General features: G+C 38.5%; 1 long non-coding RNA gene across 1 annotated transcript in view; it reads right to left on the bottom strand.

Annotated features, from left to right (window-relative positions):
- Window positions 1-8,751: 8,751 nt before the first annotated feature.
- LOC149090876 (uncharacterized) overlaps window positions 8,752-22,619 on the bottom strand; it is a 71,356-nt gene continuing 57,488 nt past the window's right edge. The window contains exon 2 of the long non-coding RNA XR_016197485.1: window positions 8,752-8,978. This is a non-coding gene — a long non-coding RNA (uncharacterized LOC149090876). The remainder of the gene's footprint in view (window positions 8,979-22,619) is intronic.

Raw genomic sequence — 22,619 nt, 5'->3', positions numbered from 1 at the left:
ATCAACTGAACATATTTAAACACATCTTCGATTTATACCGAGTATAAAGTATAATTTCTTGAATAAGTTTATAAATTTTACACTTCACTTAGAGTACAATTTATGATGAGTCGCTTACGCAAGGCACTCCTGCCACAGGAAGCCGAGTGCAGGCTCAGCGTACTCCGGCTGGGAGAGTGTAGCTCTAAGACACGCTAGTTTAGCTTGAGCTATTCAGAAAGCGCCAGGATCTGGATCTGTAAACTCAGGCGGTTCGCTCGGATATACAGGCCACTCCTACTATTCGATTCGCTCACAGCACACTAGTTTCGTTTCACACACAAGGCACTTCTCTTACGCACGGTTACGTGAAATAACTCACTCCTGTATCTTCAGGCCTCGCTTAAGCTGCTTTTTTATTTGTTGAATAATTTAATTTCTAGACGTACGATCTTAATGAAATTTCCAGAACGATATCATATTGTTTAAATGTATGTATATACCGAAGCACGTAGCAGTCTTTAGTATTTGAAATACACTCCTTACAAATATGATGGTGAGGGGGTGAAGATATGTTTAAAATTTGGGGACTAGCTTTAAAGATGTAGGAAATAATATTTATAACAGATTTTCGATAAGGTTTTTTTTCTCAATAAGAAAATAACGGGAAGAGTTATCGATTTTTAGTGATAAACTCGATATTCGCGCGCTATATACGGACATTTTTATATATCTTCTGAAATCGACGCGTTCAAACAGACAGACGGACAGGGCCAAATCAACTGAGCTCGTCGCCCTGATCAAGAATATATATACTTTGTGGGGTCTGCCACGCCTTCTTTTGCCTGTTACATACATTTTAACAAAGCCATTATACCCTGATTTCCCATTTTCAATGGCTTCAGTGTATAAAAAGCCAAATCATTTACAATTAGTTATACTGGCATTGCCTTCAATGGGGAGTTTGGTAAAATTGGAGCCGGTATTCAAAATATAACAACAACTAGAATTGTATAAAAGCATCTGAATATACAAATACTAGCTAGCCCGGTGAACTTCTTACCGCCTAATAGTCAAAGAATGTCGTTTTATCTTTTTGCTGAACAATAGTAATATAGAGAGGAATATAAAAGTATTTTATCATGATGAATGATGATGAAAAATGGAGGTCATCAACATCTGTATTTTCAGCTGCCAAAATTTCTCGCTCACTTAAACATTTAATATTTTTGTGGTTAGCAATGACTTCCGGAAATACTTTGTTGATAAGGTCATCTCTTGATGAGACGAAATTGCAAAAATTTAGAGGAAATGAAATCAAACCGCTCGATTCGTCAGCAGTAGATCTTGGAAGTACTGGTAGTGTTTGAAACCGCCAGATAATAGAATCATTGAACCACCAAAGCATCTAGAGCCATTGCGCAGATCTTTTAATGTTCGGTCTAGTGCTCTCTGCTTAGGATTCAACAGTGGTACATTCCTTTGAACTGATTGGATTAGTTCATGTGGATCATATTTACGTTCACGTTACAATTCTCGATTAAATGTCATTCATTCCGCGATCTGGCGCTGGCATTCCTAGCCTAACTAACAAACTGCCGCCTATGAGGTAACACATATCTTCGATCAAGAGCAAGGCATAGTTATGCATCTCCTGATTTGCCTTAAGATCGGGACTTCTTGAGTTGACACGAATTCGATAAAAATGTCTTATGACATGTTATCTTTGTATTTGTTGCACAGGCTACGTGGTATCGATGGGAATAAAGCTTTAATTTAATAAATAATTTACACAAATTAAAGTCTAAAACAAACAAATATGACAGGTCCAACGCCACATTAACACATTAAATACAAACACAATATGTAGTCACGATCACATATTAATACGGACAGTCGGATAGACGGATATTGAACAAAACCAGTTCACTTTCGTGAATGAGTACAAAAATGTGCATGAATAATTATTTTACATGAGAGCATGACCGAAAACTGTCACTTGTATCAAGCCTACTGAGAAAATTCTAAATGACAGTGCAAAGACAGATCCAAAATGAAATAGAGTAGAATCCGCTTATAACGACTCCGCTTAAAGCGTCCAACTGATTATGTCGACGAAAATTCGATGTCTTGGTTGGTCCCCATACAAACTTATATGAAAGAAACCTTCTGGTTAAAGCGTCCAGGTATAGCGACGTAAAATCGTCGGTCCCTTGAGTGTCGCTATAGCCGGATTCTACTGTAACTTTTAGGGGCAACGCATTTTTCAAGTATCTGCTAATTGCTCAAGTCTGCTAATTGGGGCGGAACAAATTCAACAAATTAAAAACCATGAAAAGTGGTCTAGCAGATCTTGTCACAAACAACATTTTTTTATATATATAGATTAAACTTGGAGAGTATCTTTAAAGATGGTGGAGATATAACTTTATCACAGATTTCCGATAAGGTGTTTGATCGATAAAATAACGGGATGAGTTATTGATTTTGGAGATGAACTCGATATGCGTGTGATATACACACCCTTGGAAAAACTTCAAGACTTTAGCTCTTAAATCTTCTGAGACGCGTTCATACATACGGATGGACAGACAGACGGCTAGTGTATATAGTGGCACGTGTATATACATTACTGATTTTCCATCCTCAGTGGTTTGCCAACTCTTAGCACATCCGAAAAAAACTGATTTTCGGGGTCTGGTTTCGAATAAAATTTTCGCCCTTTAGTTATCGAAAGATTTTGATCAGTTATAAATCAGTTACAAATACATCATCGACAAGATAATAAATAATAATGATATAGTCTAATATTTAATATATAAGTCAACTTGAAACTTACTTTATCTGATGGTATTGTTCGCGGCATCTTATGAGTAAACAAGGGAGTAAAGTTTTCTTTTGTGTGAATATGCAAGGACGACAGTGTTTCATCCAGCGGAGTTGTTTGGCTGGACGAGCTCGTTATGTCAATATCATTATTACAACCAGAATTAGATCCTTGTGTTTGCAGAATAAAATTACGTTGATGGTAGGATGACATCTTTGTTGAAGGTATTTTACTACAAGTTGCTATAGCCGGCAGGTATGACGTCTCCTTCGTAGTTAACATTGTTGTACCAATTGAAGTGCTCATGTCGACGCTTTTAACGTTGAATGAATATGTTGTATATAATTTGTTTTGTTTGGAAAATGGGATTTGATGCTGGTGGTGGCTTTTGCTAGTACTGGTAGCAATAGCAGTCGTTGAAGTTAGCATATTATGTGTTTCATAGTCGTCTTAAAAAAATGACGTTGCATTTACATACATAGAAAATGTGAAAAAAATAACCCGATATGATTAGATATAGCTTACAAAGACCTTTGTGTAGGTACATATTTATGTATATATGTAAATGTATATACTCAAATGCCAATATTACGGAGATGATTTCTTACAAGTTCAATATACATACATATGTATGTACTTACTTAGCTTAATCAATTGCCAAAGTAGAATCCTTAACGCGGGACCCAATGAATAATTATGCTTCAGGTTTTGTAGTGTACTGCAAAAGTCCAAAAACACGCGGATATTCGAACTTGTTTGTTTTTCTTCAGAATGAATCTTTTAAATATCTAGAAGTAGATGCTGTAAATCTGCTCTGATTTGCCTTCATCTACAATTGATTTGAATATTTTGATTATTTACGTTTATATTTATGTGTTTACAAAATTGCATACAAAAATAAATATTAAGGGACGCGCTAGCGCATGCGTATTGCATGGGTTCATTGCTTTGCATAAGTAGTGTATTTTTAATTGAATATTATTCAATTGAACTGCCACACCTACGTATCTACATCAAACTCCAAGTGCGCAGCGAATAAATATTTAACCCCAATATTTGTGGAGTAAAAGACAAATTTGTTTTTAATATACAGAAGAACAGTCCCGAACGCAAATACTTGATTACAAAGTTGTAAAAACTATCATCGGACTTCGACTATAATGATATCGAGTTTTTACGCACTATCAGCAGTGCTGCCAACTTTTTACCAGAATAAAAAGCTGTTTTTAGATGGAAGAAACGGAAAAAAAAGCTGAAAATTTTTACAAAAAAGCCTTAAAAAAAAGCGGTTATTATAGTTTGATTGTTTCTTTTTTTTTTTTTTAATTTACAAGATTTTTAGCATGCTATCTAATTCTTCGCGACTAGCATCGGTTTCAGAATCGTACGACCTGTTAGTACCTATCATGCGAAGATAATTTGAAGGAACTTTGTATTCATAGCAGCATTTGCCCAGTCTTCGCAAACCATATCTGTGTGTTATATTAAATAAAAAAGTAATATATATATCGGTATCATCTTTTCACTCTCAATAAAATATTACCTTATGCTAAGAATACTGTTTATTGTGCTTAGGCTCATTGAGTTCCTTAACTTGGACTTTACCAAGTTAAGCTGGCTAAATACGCGTTCCACCTCCGCGTTGGACCATGGTAATGAAAACATTTGCAGGGCAACAGCTGCCAAGTCAAGGAATCGGCGGTTGCCGCCAGAATCCTTGTAATTGGAGACTTCATTCCAAAATTCGGAGCTGTCATTAACGTTTTCCCACGTAACTAGATTAATATCATAGTACTGCCGCTCAATGTCGGCTATTCTGTCTACTTGGAGGTGTTCCAACAATTCTGTAATTACTTTTTTTTTTAGTTGACACAATTTTATCAACGGAAAAAACGTCAATGTTTTTTAAGACTTTAAAATTGTCGGGGAGACTGCAGATAAAATCAAAATTATTTAACGGTCGGTAGAAGAATCAGAAAAATTGGTTACCTCTGCTTTAGCTGCTTGATAAGTTCAATAACAAAAGAAGAGCAGCGAGCACGAATTTCTTGTTCGAGGCCTGCATCGATATTTAAAGACTTGATTTTCTTTTCAAAATCATACCCTTTGTACATATCGGATTCTACATGCTCTTTTCTTACAAGTGGCAACCGCCATGTTAACCATGGTGCGCGCAGAGGTTTGTGCAAGACTTAGCTTAAGCACTAACCAGAGAGCACATAGACCGGACACGTAGTGTAAAGTCTTTTGCACACTTATTTTCGAGGGTAATCTCCCAGTCAACTTCGTATTTGCTCGGCTCATCACTTTTAGGGGTCGGACTACAAAAATATGCGAGAGCACAATCATTTCGCTTTATGCGCTCGACCGAGATGGTCGATGGTTGAACAATAGATCCCTCTGCGCTCAATGTTTCCCTTGCTCTCTCTCTCTCTCGATGCTCTTTGCTCTCTCAAATGTGTATATGTGTGTATGCATGTGAGCAGAAGCAGCAGCTCTGAGCTGCCAGCTCACGAAAATTGAAATTTCTTCGCAGCAAGAACCCATGCCTTCCCTTCTGTGTGAAGAGTATACCGAACTTATCAAACCGTTTGCCAAGCTCGTACAAAATATGTATATGTGTTTTCGATTTTATTTGTGGAAAGAGTATGAAAGCGTTGGTGCTCATAGTGAAAATGCCTTCGCGACGAGCGTGCACGCACACACTCTCCCTTGCTACATGTACTATGAGCATTTGTGTGCCTGTGTGCGAAGCTCTTGCTGCCAGTAACAATTTTAAATCCCAGCATTTGCATTTATTTGGTCGATCTTGTGAAGTGCTCACATACATACATATGTATGTACATATATACATTTGATTGTGTGTACGCATGGGCTGCGATGCTTACAATTATGGGAGATCACTTGTAGAAGCATTTCTATGCCTATGTGATTTCATATGTGCGTGTGTGTATGGGCATGTGTGCTTGGGAGATGAACATTGGCGTGTGCCTGCCTCAACTTAGAATGATGTGAACGATTTTGGGCTTTTGTAGCTTTACTGACTAGCTGAAGCGACAAGTGCATGTGTGTAGTATATTGACTGGCGAGTAACTCGCGCTTATATTTAAGCACCTGATTTCATTTCAATGAATGCATTTTTTTTAATACTTGATATGCACTTGTCAATACAGCGTATAAGTTTTTTTTACTTGCATGCATGTATATATAATAACAGGTGCAAGGGATTGCTTTCCATTAGCTTAATGAACTTAATCAGGTATTACATATTTTTAAAAAATGCATTCATTGAAATGAAATCAGGTGCTTAAATATAAGCGCGAGTTACTCGCCAGTCAATATACTACACACATGCACTTGTCGCTTCAGCTAGTCAGTAAAGCTACAAAAGCCCAAAATCGTTCACATCATTCTAAGTTGAGGCAGGCACACGCCAATGTTCATCTCCCAAGCACACATGCCCATACACACACGCACATATGAAATCACATAGGCATAGAAATGCTTCTACAAGTGATCTCCCATAATTGTAAGCATCGCAGCCCATGCGTACACACAATCAAATGTATATATGTACATACATATGTATGTATGTGAGCACTTCACAAGATCGACCAAATAAATGCAAATGCTGGGATTTAAAATTGTTACTGGCAGCAAGAGCTTCGCACACAGGCACACAAATGCTCATAGTACATGTAGCAAGGGAGAGTGTGTGCGTGCACGCTCGTCGCGAAGGCATTTTCACTATGAGCACCAACGCTTTCATACTCTTTCCACAAATAAAATCGAAAACACATATACATATTTTGTACGAGCTTGGCAAACGGTTTGATAAGTTCGGTATACTCTTCACACAGAAGGGAAGGCATGGGTTCTTGCTGCGAAGAAATTTCAATTTTCGTGAGCTGGCAGCTCAGAGCTGCTGCTTCTGCTCACATGCATACACACATATACACATTTGAGAGAGCAAAGAGCATCGAGAGAGAGAGAGAGCAAGGGAAACATTGAGCGCAGAGGGATCTATTGTTCAACCATCGACCATCTCGGTCGAGCGCATAAAGCGAAATGATTGTGCTCTCGCATATTTTTGTAGTCCGACCCCTAAAAGTGATGAGCCGAGCAAATACGAAGTTGACTGGGAGATTACCCTCGAAAATAAGTGTGCAAAAGACTTTACACTACGTGTCCGGTCTATGTGCTCTCTGGTTAGTGGCTTAAGTGTGTGTTAGTGCTACATATCCGAACGATATACATATTAGGCTAAGGCAATTAGCATTCGATATATACAAAAAATATATACAATATTTAATACAAAGTACATGTTTTCAGTATTAAAAAAAATCGAAGTATTAAAAAAAATCGAAAAAAGCCTAATTCATTTTCAAAAAAAGCCAGAATTCCCGCTTCCCGCAATTCTTAAATATTTCCCGCAATTTGTCTTCGGAAAAAGCCAGATTTGACGGGAAAAAAGCTGAATTGGCAGCAGTGTTATGCACATAGCATTCGAGTGCGAAGGCCTTCGGGTACATTGCTTACAGCGCAAAACTCTTTCGCAATAAGTAATATGATACATCCTCACTCATCCGCTGCGTCGGCATACATATGTATGTACATATAAACATATTTTTATGTAAACATTATATATACACCCCCGTTCTGCCGCTGTTTTAGCTAAAGAATTCTTTATGTAAACTTTATGTATCTTAGGCTAAGACCTTGAACGAATAAAACACAGAGAACATTCACTGCACAACACTCAAATGAAAGAGTTGTTTTTTGTTGCCCCTGTTGGGACTACTGTAAGCCAGAATGTATTGTATGGGATGGGGGAAGTTGTTTTACATCAACGGAATTTGACCAATTTCTAGTAGAAGCAAAGGTAGAGCATATATTAGGATCGCCACAAGCGAATGGTCAGGTGGAGCGAATAAACAGAAATTTAGGTCCGATGATAGCTAAGAGAAGTTGATAATGGACAGCATTGGGATACGATAATTGAAAGTGTGGAATACGTTCTGGATAACACTCAACACTGTAGCACCAAGCAATTTCCAAGCGTAATGTTATTCGGAATAGCGCAAAAATGGGAAATTAGTAAATAACAATTAGAGAAAATAACAGGATTAGATACATCCAGTTCACAGAATTTAGAAAAAATTAGAGAACAAACACAACATTATCAATCTGCATCACAAGCACGAAACGAAGGGAACTTCAATAATAAAGAAAAGCTGCAAACGTATACAAGCCAGGAGACTACGTAATGGTTAAACATTTTTGACAGCACATGGGGAATATCAAGAAAGTTGATACCAAAATCTAAAGGACCATATGTCATAGATAAAGTACTGATGAACGAAAGGTATTTGATAAAAGACGTTGACGACTTCCAACTGTTGGAGTGCAAACAATAAAAGATATTGGATAAAAGCATAAGAGAGATTATGACTCCTATTGTATATAATAATTTCATAACTAGAGTTCAATATTATGATTAATAATTTAATTTTCAGAACATGTAAATATAATATCTATAAGAATTTTTTATCAATCATGTAAACACAATATTATTTTAAGAAGTTAAGTTGTCGACAAACAAAGATAGAGAACTATCTCATTGTCAGGATGGCCGATTTGTAGCAGGCTAGTATAAGATTTAAGGGAACAGCAATATGGTTAACCATCGATAGATACACATCTATCAATAGTTAACCATATCGGCTGGGAGGTCGTCGATATGTGACGTGCATTTTTGAGTAAAGGAAAAAGAAGAAAGTGATCGGGAGATTTAATCTTGATTGGAAGTAGAGAATACGTTTGTGTGAAAATAAGAAACTTAGAAAATAAATAAATTGCCTCTTACAACAGTTAACTAACAACGTAAATTTATACAGCTTACTTAATTATAGAGTGCTGGCTGCTGAGGCCATCTCTTGTTGTGATTATATTTTTATACACTGAACCCATTGAAAATGGGAAATCAGGGTATAATGGTTTTGTTAAAATGTAACAGGCAGAAGGAGGCGTGGCAGACCCCACAAAGTATATATATTCTTGATCAGGGCGACGAGCTGAGTCGATTTAGCCCTGTCCGTCTGTCTGTCCGTCCGTCCGTCCGTCCGTCCGTATGTTTGAACGCGTCGATTTCAGAAGATATAAGAGCTAGAGACTTCAACTTTTCTTTTAAATGTCCGTAAATACAGCGCGCATATCGAGTTTATCACTAAAAAACGATAACTCATTCCGATACTTTTTTATCGATAAAAAACCTTATCGAAGATCACTTAAATAATTATATCTCCTACATCTTTCAAGCTAGAGTCTCCAAATTTAAAATGTATATTAGGATTCATTTTATAAAATTTCGGTTTTTGTTAAAATTTACCCCCCACCCCTAAATCCACCCCCCCCATATCAAATACTAGAGACTTGTGCTTCGGTATACACATACATTTAAACATCATGATTACGTTCTGAAAGTTTCATTACGATCGTACGTCTAGAAATTAAATTATTCAACAAATAAGTTCTCATAATATTGCCAACACTGCAGCGCAACCCAAGCTCAATAGGTTATAAATTTATATCTCCTACATTTTTAGAGCTATAGTCTCCAAATTTTAAAAATATATTCCAATGCATTTTATACAATTTCGGTTTTTGTTATATTTTAGATACCAACTCCAAATTCACCAGAATCACCAGTGAAGGTCAGATGCTAGTATAGCTAATTGTGAATGATTTGACATGTTTTTTTTAAATGCCAAATATTCAATAGAATATGTAGATCATATGCTGAAAGTTTCATTAAATTCGGTTTAGTCAATCGACGTTAAAAAATAACAAAATGTTTGGCCAATTAACAAACGCACGTGCTGCAGCAACAGCAGTTTTCCAATACGTGTGCACACATACATTCAAACATCTTCTAGCACATTCTCATCAGCAGTTAGTTTCGTTTAGTTCTGCTAGATGGCGTTGCATCAGTGAATCTATTTCAGTTTTGACATTGCAAAAAATAACAGAGGAGTGGCGTCATGGTAGAGGGCGCGGCGCTCGATCGTGAGGTCTCTGGCTCAAATCCTGCTGGGCGTATTGTAGTTTTCTTTTAATTGCTTCAAAACTTTTATATATTTGATTAAATTTCTCTTATATTTTTTCAAACATCGAAATTGAAATTTTAACATTTTTATTAGTTTGGTTGTTCTTGCACATTCTTAAAGTCACATCAGCAGTTAGTTTGACTTAGATTTGGTAGATGGCACTGTAGCAGTGAATCTATTTCAGTTTTGACATTGAAAATCAAAACAGAAGGGTAGCGTCAAGGTAGAAAGAGCGGCGCTTGATCACGAGGTCTCGGGTTCAAACCCAGAGCGTGTCGTAATTATTTCCTTTAATTGTTTCAGAATTTTTATTTATTTAATTAAATGAGTTTTCTATTTTTTTAAATACATCGAAATTGAAATTTGAACCATACTAAATGTGCTTTTCTATTAGTTTGGTTCAGGGTAGTATCTAGTCGAGCGCTCTCGACTAGAGTTTTCTTACTTGTTATATGTATATTCATGTCTATTTTATATAATTTCATTTTTTGTTAAAATTTACCCCCTCGACCCCTCACCCGCACCTTTGTAAAAGGCGTATTTCAAGTAGTAGAGACTTTGGAATGTACATACATTTGAACATTATGATCAAGCTCTGAAAGTTTCATTAAGATTGGACGGCTAGAAATTAAATTATTCAACAAATAAATTCGTATTATATTGCCCACACAGTATTATACAGCCCAAGCGCAGTCGCTGCTTACTGCGCATGTGTATGTATGTGTGCCTAAAAAAAAGTGCAGAGTGATTGGAATATCAGACTGGAGGGTTCAGGGTATCTCCTAGTCGAGCAGTCTCGACTAAAGTCTTCTTAATTGTTTTAATATTTTTCGCACTTCGGTTACGCTTTGAGGTTTAAGCTCATCTAGTATTTCTGCTTCCTCTATGTTTCGTAATTCGTTGCAGTAGATTACTCCCTTAGTATATAAAATTTAGTGTCTTGTGTTCAGTGGCTTCAACTTCGATATCGGCCATATTTTTTATTTTTAGTAATTTCATTGTTTGTAAGGTATTTTTATACCCTGAACCCATTGAAAATGGGAAATCAGGGTATAATGGTTTTGTTGAAATGTATGTAACAGGCAGAAGGAGGCGTGGCAGACCCCACAAAGTATATATATTCTTGATCAGCACGACGAGCTGAGTCGATTTGGCCCTGTCCGTCTGTCTGTCTGTCCGTCCGTCCGTCCGTCTGTCCGTATGTATGAATGCGTCGATCTCAGAAGATATAAGAGCTAGAGACTTCAACTTTTTTTTTAAAATGTCCGTATATATCGCGCGCATATCGAGTTTATCACTAAAAAACGATAACTCATTCCGATATTTTTTTATCGATAAAAAACCTTATCGAATGTCAGTTAAAAAATTATATCTCCTACATCATTATAGCTAGAGTGTCCAAATTTTAAATATATATTAAGACGTATTTTATACAATTTCGGTTTTTGTTAAAATTTACCCCCCGCCCTTATATCCACCCCCTCACCCTCATCTTTGTAGAAGTCGTATATCAAATACTAGAGACTTGAGCTTTGGTATACACATACATTTATACATCATGATTACGTTCTGAAAGTTTCATTACGATCGTACGTCTAGAAATCAAATTATTCCACAAATAAGATCTCATAATATCGCCAACACTGCAGCGCAACCCAAACGCAATCGCCTCTATATGCGTGTGTGTGTGTGTGTGTGTGTGCGTGTGTTTGTTTGTATGCGTGTGTGTGTGTGTGTGTGCGTGTGTATGTGGGAATTATTATTGAAATATCAGTTGCTCGAAGGGTTCAGGGGATCTCGTAGTCGAGCAGTCTCGACTAGAGCTTTCTTACTTGTTTGTTTTAAGTAGTAAGGTGCCGGCGTGAGTTTTTTTTTGCATAAGTCGACTTCTCCTCCACATGTGCAGTCTACTGTTTTTTTAATTAGAAACTGTGATACATTTCCAAAGGATTTATTGTCTTTTCTGTTAATTACAATGTATTTTCGATTGTTTAGGTTTTGATATTTGGTGTAGATTGGTTTTGTTGTTGTGTTTATGTCGGGCGGCTTAAGCATTGTTGTTGTTTTTCTCGGGCTTAGGCCCCGCGCTTTGGTTTGTGACTCTTGCAGTTGTTGTTTTTTATTTTCGTATTCTGTTATGTGCACTTGCTTGTTTGTCTGATCTAACTGATAAGAGTTTTTGTAATGCTTTTTGGGCACCGCCGAAACGCAGAAGCAAAACGCCTTATCTCGATGAGGGTTTGAGTAAAACTGAATCTGTAATTATAAACATATAATTTCAATGAAATGATAAAATTTATTGAGCCAAATACAATTGGAACATTTCTATTACAACTGTAAAATAGAATTGCTTGGAAAATGGTAATAAAATTATAAGCATCCATCTGTGCAAACCGCAAATAAATGACATAATTATAAGTGAAAACCATTTTCAACTAGAAGTTGACCTTACACGATTGTATTCCCCAATAGAGGAGCTCTTCCCATAGAAAATTATTAATGTAAATATTCCCAAACTTTGTATATGTAAACAGGGAGCGGCCAAGCTGGCGATTCTCCCCCACGATCGACATCGATCGAAATAAAATCACAATCAACACAAAAATTATCCTATAAGATGGCGAACCGCGAACTTACTTTGCATTGCGTTTTCGCTTTACATAGCGATCATCTGCCATAACATGCAGTCTTTTGTAGTGCGTAAGTTAGATAAGAGATTTCAGCAGATTTGAATGGTGGCGAGCGCGCGCAACCTCGGAGATCAGCAATGCAACCATGCAGTTTAAAAGCTCGCGTGGGCGAATAGCTGAAGCTGTGGTGAAATTCCATTGCCATTGGCGAAAGGAACTGCGAGGCCAAGGAAGGCGAGAGCTGAAAGCTGCAAGCCAGAGTTAGTCAATTTCGAGGACTCGGCGTGAGCGCATGCGGCTCTAAAATGAAGGGCATAAATGTAAAATCAGATCGACGCGCGCACGTGACAGCAATTAGTTACCTCACTAATATATTAATCTCTTCCCCTTCTGTAATTCTTCATGTCCCGTAGAACTTAACAAATTTTCTTGAAAGTTCTGGCCCTGGTGAGACTGAGTTCTAACCGACCGTAGTAAAAAGTAACCTTACAACCCACATATAAACATTTTTTCGCAGCAGCATGCAAAGTTGCTAACATTCTGTTAGAGCTCACTTTATTATTCAATAGACACACGATTGTTAGTCTTAAGCTACTGTTCAATAAAGCAAATTTTCATAAGCTAACTTTGACTTTTTCTTTTGAATTACATTAACCTTGCTGCAAGCATATGTCGCGGCATTTATTCGACTCATAACATATAGTCAATTATATATACTCGGGTTGACCACCAACCAAGACCAAAAAGATATGGTGGATATATGTCGTCCCTTCTGTGTAAAGAGTATTCCAAACTCTTCAAGGTTTTTGCCAAGCTCGTGCAAAATATTTGCGTTTTCATTATTATTTATGGGATGGGTAAGACAGCGTTAGTGGTCATAATGCAAACTTTACGCGACGAGCGTGCACTTTACTTTATTTAATTTGATTTTAAAAAAAAGTACAATTTGATTCTGATTTCGATGAACCGCTTTATAAAATTCTTATTTGGGACTGAGCTTAACAGAACTTATTTCGTTAATTTATACTATGCGACGTCCACTGCAGTTGTTGTTGTTGTTTATGTGATCAGCTATTGGGTGATCGTCCGCAAGCGGCTGGTGTAATCCGATATTCGCTTGGAGTGTCGGTAGAAATGCAGAGTTAGCAAATATTTTAATAAAAGTTGTGCAACAGAATTGTTGTTAGCTCTTCCCGCGTAAATCCAACCTTGTCCTCAAGCGAAAGACAAAGACGACTATCACCACAATGGACAGGACGATTATCGCTGTAGCCCCATAGGTTTCTAAATATAGTGTTTTTTAATTTTTTGTTTGTTATTTATGTGTAGAGTTTGGAGAGCTTCTAGCGAGAGTATCTTTAGTCGCTTCATTTCTTCGGGGTGATTTGGATTATCGGGGTTCCTAGCTTCATCAGAGTGCTTTCGATGTTGCTGAAACCCCTGTGGTTGGCGTCGATAGTCTCGTTCCAGAAATTTATTAAGTGCCCCTTAGCTTCGTGGTGTTTATGTGTCGCGTTATAGTTCCGTTAAAGTTTTATAGTAGAATGAGTCCGTTGTTGATTTCTTCTATTTCGCTGCTTTTACTTTGCATTACTAAATTTACAAATTGATTTTTCTCGATTAAGGAGCAAATATGGGCTGTCTCTAAGACTTATGATCTCATTCTTATTACAAATTTTAATGTTATTGAAATTTTTGCAATCTTTTATAATACCATAATTTTGTGTTTTAATTAGCAGTATTTCTTTAAAATCCATTGAACAGTCAGAAGGAGGCGTGGCAGACCCTACAAAGTATATATATACATATATTCTTGATCAGGGCGAAGAGCTGAGTTGATTTAGCCCCGTCCGTCTGTCTGTCTGTCTATCCATCCGTCTGCCAGTTTGTTTGAACGCGTCGATCTCAGAAGATATTAGAGCTAGAGACTTCAAATTGTTTTCTTAAATGTCCGTATATAAAGCGTTAGTGTTTCATCCCGTTATTTTTATCGATAAAAACTTTATCGAAAATCAGTCGTAAGATCATATCTCCTTCATCTTTAAAGTTAGAGCACTAACCAGACAACACATAGACCGGACACGTAGTGCAAAGTGTTTTGTACACTTATTTTCGAGCATTGGTTCCCAGACCGTTCGTATTTGCTCGGCTACTCATTTATTAGGCTTGTGCTACGAAAATATGGGAACACAAAATCATTTCTCTTCATGCGCTCGACCGAGATGGTCGATTGTTAAACAAAAGATCCCTCTATGCTAAATGTTTCCCTTGCTCTCTCTCTCGATGCTCTCTGCTCTCTCAAATGTGTATAGGTGTGTATGCATGTGAGCACAAGCAGCAGCTCTGAGCAGCCAGCTCACGAAAATTGAAAGCTCGTAAAAAATCTGTATATGCGTTTTCGATTTTATTTGTGGAGAGGGTATGAAAGCGTTGGTGCTCATAGTGAAAAGGCTTTCGCGACGAACCTGCACGCATACACTCTCCCTTGCTACATGTACTATGAGCATTTGTATGCCTGTGTGCGAAGCTCTTGCTGTCAGTAGCAATTTTAAATCCCACCAACTTCCTTCCCCTTCTGTTTATTAATGCAATCTTTATCCCTTTCCGCTGAGTCAGCGAACTCCCCTACTAAATCGTGTATTCCTGGAATCTTGTCCCTAATTACTCGATTGAACATTAACTCAGTAGGACCGGTGCCTGTGGTTCCATGAGGGGTTACATTGTACATCAGGGTGAAAGCTTGAATTTCATCCTTAAGATTTTTCTTGGTTTGATGAGCTATCTTCAACCGCTTTACTAATGCCTTGTTCATATTCTCGACCTCGCCGTTGGCTTGCGGCCAATAAGGAGGTGTTGTTAGTTGCTCGATGCCGCACGATTTAAAGTAGTTTTTGAACTCCAGGCTTATATATTGTCGGCCATTATCAGTTCGCAATTGTTTCGGGTAACCCAGCCTACTAAATTTTTCCTACACGCCCCAATTAATGATTCAGATGTGATGGAGCGTAGAAACTTAAACTCCATGTATCTGGAGTAATAGTCTATTAGAACTAAGATATATTCATTGTTGGGTAACGGCCCTAAGAGATCTGTAGCGACCGAAATCCATGGCCCATTCGGAAATTCTGTTCTCTTCATTGGTGGTGGATTTGTTGCTTGGGACACCAGAATACAATCAAAACAATTCTTCACGAATTTTTCGGTGTCCCTGTCAATTTGGACTTTGGACCTCAATCTCCGCTTCATGGCCGATTCCCCTGGATGTTCCTCATGTGCCAGCACCAGCACTTTTTGTCTCAATGTTGTTGGGATAACGATTCGAACTCCTCTAAGCATAATTGCTCCAATAGCCGACAGTTCATGTCGAAATGGATATAATTTATTCGACATTGCCGAATCCCAAGAGCCCTGTTGAAGGCACGTCATCGCGTCTACTATTTCCTCTTCTATTGTGCTGTTTTCCGCAATTTCAGATATAGATATTGGTATTGGTGCAAAGCTTTCAACAATTCGCAATCTGCTGTGCTCCCCCTTGATGTCGTCGCAACTGGATGGTGTTTGCTCACACAACCGGGACAGACTATCAGCAATGTTTTCCTTTCCCGATTTGTAAATAACTTCAAATTTATATGCTTGAAGACGCAGAAGCCATCTCTCGATACGCGCTGGAGGCTTTGATGTTGGCTTAAAAATGGTTTATAGTGGCTGTCACTAATTCAAACTCTAGTCCTATCAAATAGAAATAATATCATACCAAAGCTAAACTCTCTTTTTCTGTCTGGGAGTAACGCTTTTCTACATCTGTTAGGCTTCTACTAGCAAATGCGATTATGTTTGGTTCCCCCTCATCGTTAAATTGTAATAGTACCGCACCCAGAGCCACAGGGCTGGCATCAGCGATTAATCGTGTTTTATTTTTGGGATTAAAATATGAGGTTCGGGATCTTAGTCAATACTGACTTTAGTTTCTGAAACCCATTTTCTTCAGTTGGTTCCCAAGTAAACTTCCGATCTTTCTTTACTAGCTCACGTAAGGGTTCCGTTAGGTCTGCTAGGTCTGCGATGAACTTGCCCACATAGGTTACTAGTCCTAGGAAACTACGAGTCTCTTCCTTATTTTTGGGTGCCCGAAATAATCTAATAGACTCTATTTTGTCAGAATCTACTTCAATTCCTTTGTCTGTTACGATGTGTCCTAGAAATTTAATTCTGTTTGTTTCCCAACTGCATTTTTCATTATTTAGAGTTACATTATTATCTTTAAAAATGCTTCTAATCTGTTCCAGTGTTTTATCGTGCTCTTCTTTGCTATCCCCGAATATTATAACGTCGTCGATATAATTCATTACGTTGTTGCACGGTGCTAAGAGCTCTTCCCTTCGTCGTTGAAAGATTTCCGGCGCCGCATTTATTCCAAACATTAGTCGCTTATACCTAAATAGGCCCCGAGGTGTAATGAAGGTCGTTATCTGCCTACTTGATTCATCCAACTCCAATTGATGATACGCGTCCTAAAGATCCAGTCGTGAAAATATTCTGGCGTTTTTTAACTTAGTCATAAAAGATTCAAATGTTGGCAAAGGGTAGTTCTCACGAAGAATCGCCCGGTTGGCTTGCCTCATGTCCAAGCATATACGAATATCACCATTACCCTTGAACGTGATCACCATCGGATATATCCACGGGCTGTGACCCTCGACCGGTTCAATGATGTCCAGTTTTTAGGCTTCCTCTAACTTGGCATTGACTCTCCCTTCGAGCGCCACCGGAATGCGCCTCATTGGTTCTTAACGGGATTAACCGGTAGTCCCACTCGCAGAACGTTCAACTTCGTTGCCGTTTCTCGTCCCAGCAGTGACTGCCGTCCTTTTTCAATTACGAAAAAGGATGCAATCACCTCGGGGTTCAACTTGATAGATATTGGTGCCTCGAAAATACAAATAACGTTAAGAATTTAATCTGAGGCATATCCCCTAAATTGATGTTGTGATCTTCCGCGGACATTAAAAACTGTTGCCTTTTTCAATTGAAGAGTTAACCAATCGTCTTGCGAGATAAGGTTAAATCGAGTTCCCGAATCAATTACTAGTGAAACATCCACTCCTCCAATTCTGCATTGCATCATCTCCTCATACTCCTCGTCACTGTCTATCTTAAAACAATTTTGTTGGATTGTCTTATTTCCCTCGGAATTGCCGTCTTCAATTCTATGCACATATTTGCGCTTGGGATTTCCTATCGCTTCTTTATTATTCGAATGTGGGTATGGGCGTTTAAGGTTTGTTCTGCATCTGCGGGCAAAATGACCTACGCGAGAGCAGCGACTGCACTTAACTTGACGTGCTGGACACATTGGACTGTCTTCCCTGTGTCCTGGCCGTCCGCACCTTCCATAATCCCCAATCTTCCCTGATTTTAAATTAGTTATTTTATGTATGGTTTCTGGCACTGGCTTCGATTGCATCAGCTGCGACTGCTTATTTATTTCCTCGTCCACTTGGCAGGCTTCGATAATTTCGCTTAAATTATGTTCTTTTTCTAATAGTTTCTTTTTTAGCTCTGTACTAACCCACGTGTCGATGATTTTATCTTTAAAACAAATTTCTTCTATTTCGACCTTTGTAGATCCAAAATTACATTTTTGAATTTGTTGAAGCAACCGCAAAATGAACTTTCCAAATGTTTCAATTTCTTCGGGATAGATTTTCCTAAAAAGGTGTCTTTCAAAAGTCGAATTCTGCTTTGGGGAGAAATAAGCTGTCAACTTATCGACTAAAACAGTAAAGACATCGTTTTGATCGGCCTCGCTAAATTCTACTATGGCACCCGGCAATGCGTATGCAACCGTTTGCAACTGGGTACCACCTAAATGTAACAATTTTGTTCTTTTCTGAATTACTGATTTGACATCTTCCACCTCCAGATAAATCATAAAAGCTCGCAACCATTTTTCTCATTCATTCTGTAGTAGTGCGTTTCCCAAGCTTTCACATAAGAAAGATTTTATGACGCTTTCGGTCATTGCGATCAAGTATAGATGTTTGTCTGTAAATAAAATCAACCATTAATTAGAGGCTTCTGTCTAGCAAGTTGCATTTTATTGACTTTCTCATCGGCGGACTGCCACTGAACACTGTCAGATAATATAAGAAATGTTTATTAAACTTTTGTTTAATATCTAATCGGCATTCCGCCTCTGACCTTTGTCAGATAATTCTATTTATTAAACATTTGTTTAATACTTATCGGCGTTTTGCCTCTGACCTTTGTCAGATAATTTATTTAACATTTGTTTAATACTAATCGGCGTTTTGCCCCTGACCTTTGTCAGATAGTTATCTTTTTAAACATTTGTCTAATGTTTAGTCGGATTTCCTTTCCCCTGACCTTTGTCAGATAATACTTCTTATTTCATAATAATTTAATAATTAATCGGCATCTCTTTCACTTTCTTCTTTTTTTTTCATTGCCCGTGAGCAACGCATTTTACTTTATTTTGCATGTTCATGTGTACGCGTCCGTATGTGTGTATACATTCACACTTACGCTTCTTGTAATTACATTGCTTTAGGGTTTCTCTTACGAATATTTCTCTTTCTTTCTCTTCGAACTCGCGAGCACAAAGAACGTCACGCGAAAAGGGAAAGACAACGAAAACTAACGGATCCTATCCAGGCATTGGAATTGCATTGACACAGCCACGCTGCATTTATATTGTTTTTTTTTTTTCTTTTTCACCGTTCTGTTTCATCTTTTTCTTTTTATTTAACTATAATTATCTAGTTTGTTATATTTTTACACTTTTTTCACCTCGTCGCCAATGTAATAACCCGCTACTTTAAATAAAACACTTTACTTCCAAAGTAATAGTGCATATATTGTTCCGCTTCAATGCGGCCGCTTAGCTTGTCACAAAAGTACTAAACGCTAGAACTTGAATGGGGAGAGAAGAAACAAGAGATTATCAAGAGAGAGTGTTAACGGGCTCTGCTTTGTAGGCGTCGCTTTTTGCTTAGCATCTCGGTGCCGGTTCCCACATCCCTCCTTTCTTCACGAGCTTGAGATTTAGTCCCTCAGTGGAGTTTCCGTGATCCTCTGCTGATGCTTGGACCTCGAATTGTGCGGCTGGCTGTGGAGTTGGTTTTGTGGCCGGTATTGGAACCGATTTCGCGTTGGTGACATCGGCCGGTTCCGTTTCACCCGGGACCCTTTTAAGGTGATTTGCATTCCTTAAGAGCGTTTTCCCTCCCCCACTCACTTGTACTATATTCCCTTCTTTTTTTAAACCTTCGTATTCAGTAGTGTCAAACATTGGTGTTAATTTGTGGGGAAAAACTACATTTTTGAGAACCACCTTATCTTCTACATTTATATTTACTTCCTTTGCTCCTCTCCTCTTGTCTGCAACTTCCTTCCCCTTCTGTTTATTAATGCAATCTTTATCCCTTTCCGCTGAGTCAGCGAACTCCCCTACTAAATCGTGTATTCCTGGAATCTTGTCCCTAATTACGCGATTGAACATTAACTCAGTTGGAGCGGTGCCTGTGGTTCCATGAGGGGTTACATTGTACATCAGGGTGAAAGCTTGAATTTCATCCTTAAGATTTTTCTTGGTTTGATGAGCTTCAACCGCTTGACTAATGCCTTGTTCATATTCTCGACCTCGCCGTTGGCTTGCGGCCAATAAGGAGGTGTTTTTAGTTGCTCGATGCCGCACGATTTAAAGCAGTTTTTGAACTCAAGGCTTATATATTGTCGGCCATTATCAGTTCGCAATTGTTTCGGGTAACCCAGCCTACTAAATTTTTCCTTACACGCCCCAATTAATGATTCAGATGTGATGGAGCGTAGAAACTTAAACTCCATGTATCTGGAGTAATAGTCTATTAGAACTAAGATATATTCATTGTTGGGTAACGGCCCTAAGAGATCTGTAGCGACCGAAATCCATGGCCCATTAGGAAATTCTGTTCTCTTCATTGGTGGTGGATTTGTTGCTTGGGACACCAGAATACAATCAAAACAATTCTTCACGAATTTTTCGGTGTCCCTGTCAATTTGGGGCCACCAGACTTTGGACCTCAATCTCCGCTTCATGGCCGATTCCCCTGGATGTTCCTCATGTGCCAGCACCAGCACTTTTTGTCTCAATGTTGTTGGGATAACGATTCGAACTCCTCTAAGCATAATTGCTCCAATAGCCGACAGTTCATGTCGAAATGGATATAATTTATTCGACATTGCCGAATCCCAAGAGCCCTGTTGAAGGCACGTCATCGCGTCTACTATTTCCTCATCTATTGTGCTGTTTTCCGCAATTTCAGATATAGATATTGGTATTGGTGCAAAGCTTTCAACAATTCGCAATCTGCTGTGCTCCCCCTTGATGTCGTAGCAACTGGATGGTGTTTGCTCACACAACCGGGACAGACTATCAGCAATGTTTTCCTTTCCCGATTTGTAAATAACTTTAAATTTATATGCTTGAAGACGCAGAAGCCATCTCTCGATACGCGCTGGAGGCTTTGATGTTGGCTTAAAAATGGTTTATAGTGGCTGTCACTAATTCAAACTCTAGTCCTATCAAATAGAAATAGTACTTCTCTACTGCCCATACTAAGCTAAACTCTCTTTTTCTGTCTGGGAGTAACGCTTTTCTACATCTGTTGAGCTTCTACTAGCAAATGCGATTATGTTTGGTTCCCCCTCATCGTTAAAGTGTAATAGTACCGCACCCAGAGCCACAGGGCTGGCATCAGCGATTAATCGTGTTTTATTTTTGGGATTAAAATATGAGAGGTTCGGGATCTTAGTCAATACTGACTTTAGTTTCTGAAACCCATTTTCTTCAGTTGGTCCCCAAGTAAACTTCCGATCTTTCTTTACTAGCTCACGTAAGGATTCCGTTAGGTCTGCTAGGTCTGCGATGAACTTGCCCACATAGGTTACTAGTCCTAGGAAACTACGAGTCTCTTCCTTATTTTTGGGTGCCCGAAATAATCTAATAGACTCTATTTTGTCAGGATCTACTTCAATTCCTTTGTCTGTTACGATGTGTCCTAGAAATTTAATTCTGTTTGTTTCCCAACTGCATTTTTCATTATTTAGAGTTACATTATTATCTTTAAAAATGCTTCTAATCTGTTCCAGTGTTTTATCGGGCTCTTCTTTTCTATCCCCGAATATTATAACGTCGTCGATATAATTCATTACGTTGTTGCACGGTGCTAAGAGCTCTTCCCTTCGTCGTTGAAAGATTTCCGGCGCCGCATTTATTCCAAACATTAGTCGCTTATACCTAAATAGGCCCCGAGGTGTAATGAAGGTCGTTATCTGCCTACTTGATTCATCCAACTCCAATTGATGATACGCGTCCTTAAGATCCAGTCGTGAAAGTATTCTGACGTTTTTTAACTTAGTCATAAAAGATTCAAATGTTGGCAAAGGGTAGTTCTCACGAAGAATCGCCCGGTTGGCTTGCCTCATGTCCAAGCATATACGAATATCACCATTACCCTTGAACGTGATCACCATCGGAGATATCCACGGGCTGTGACCCTCGACCGGTTCAATGATGTCCAGTTTGTAGGCTTCCTCTAACTTGGCATTGACTCTCCCTTCGAGCGCCACCGGAATGCGCCTCATTGGTTCTTAACGGGATTAACCGGTAGTCCCACTCGCAGAACGTTCAACTTCGTTGCCGTTTCTCGTCCCAGCAGTGACTGCCGTCCTTTTTCAATTACGAAAAAGGATGCAATCACCTCGGGGTTCAACTTGATAGATATTGGTGCCTCGAAAATACAAATAACGTTAAGAATTTGATCTGAGGCATATCCCCTAAATTGATGTTGTGATCTTCCGCGGACATTAAAAACTGTTGCCTTTTTCAATTGAAGAGTTAACCAATCGTCTTGCGAGATAAGGTTAAATCGAGTTCCCGAATCAATTACTAGTGAAACATCCACTCCTCCAATTCTGCATTGCATCATCTCCTCATACTCCTCGTCACTGTCTATCTTAAAACAATTTCGTTGGATTGTCTTATTTCCCTCGGAATTGCCGTCTTCAATTCTATGC

Source organism: Drosophila navojoa, chromosome X (genome assembly GCF_054131105.1).
Source record: "Drosophila navojoa isolate 15081-1374.11 chromosome X, UAZ_NAV_1.0, whole genome shotgun sequence".
Taxonomy (NCBI): Eukaryota; Metazoa; Arthropoda; class Insecta; order Diptera; family Drosophilidae; genus Drosophila; species Drosophila navojoa.
Note: the sequence above shows the minus strand (reverse complement) of the source record. Positions and strands in the feature narration are given on the sequence as shown.